Source organism: Pteropus alecto, unplaced genomic scaffold (genome assembly GCF_000325575.1).
Source record: "Pteropus alecto unplaced genomic scaffold, ASM32557v1 scaffold7, whole genome shotgun sequence".
NCBI classification, from domain to species: domain Eukaryota; kingdom Metazoa; phylum Chordata; class Mammalia; order Chiroptera; family Pteropodidae; genus Pteropus; species Pteropus alecto.
The window spans coordinates 51,796,108-51,797,199 of record NW_006494614.1 but is presented as its reverse complement, the minus strand read 5'-3'; positions in this window follow the sequence as shown (position 1 = coordinate 51,797,199).

Below are 1,092 nucleotides of genomic sequence, written 5' to 3'. Positions count from 1 at the left end.
TGTTAAGAGAAAAAGACCTACAAGAGATAAATAGGTTCATTAAATATAATCATGTGATTCTTTAAATATATCTAATAAAATCCACATATGACAATAAATTGATAACCATAAAAAGTTATTTTATAAATCTGTACGTAAATTCTTTTTCTCTTTGAGATTATGTCACCATTCTTCTTCCTCAGAATCATATCCTGATGTAATACATTTTTATTCTTAAATATTTTTATCTCTCATAAGTCATTCTATCATACTTCTACAACAGATGTGTGTAATTAAATATTTTTTATTTTATGCACTTTTTATAATTTAAAAAGTATTATAGAGTACATTATAGTTATAATATTAGTGGTACAAAATAGAGCCAAACAACTGAAATTCTGGTAATTATTAACAGAATAATTTAAATTTTATTGAAAATTTATGTTGATATTGTGGGTGAATTATAGAGCTTTGATTAAAGGAGACTTCTCTGGTACCAATATTTTTAATTATCTCTGTTTATGACCCTCTAGACTAGTTTTTTTTTTTTTTTTTTTTTTCATTTCTAAGCAGTGCACTATGGTAACTCTAGAGGTTTCGGTGTTATATACTTTTCTTTTGTAGTGTAAGAGAAGGATAATTTTTAAAAAGGTTGTAGAAAATAGAATTACTGTTAAATTCTCAGGCAGGCCAACTGAGGACCTGAAAATTAGGTTCCCTGGAATACATTAATGTACCACCAAGATGCATATGTCCAGTTTGAGACCACTGATCTAAACCAATGCATCTGATAGTTTAATCCCCTCTTACACATCCCTAACAGATGTCAGTGACTCTACATATGCACATTATTCTTCCCACTGGGCTATTAGAGAACTGGAGTTTTACATTATTTATAGCCAGAAATAATATTAAATTGATATATTGAATAAATTCAATATACATTAATTGAATTAAATTAGGATTATAGAATATTTGCAACAACCTCTGGTGAAAAAAAAACATTTCATTAAAAATATGTTAGATGGTAAAATTTTAAAGCCAAAACATTGTATAGAAACTAATATTAAATTTTTTAAATTTCAAACAACACTCAGTATTGACTAGGAATGA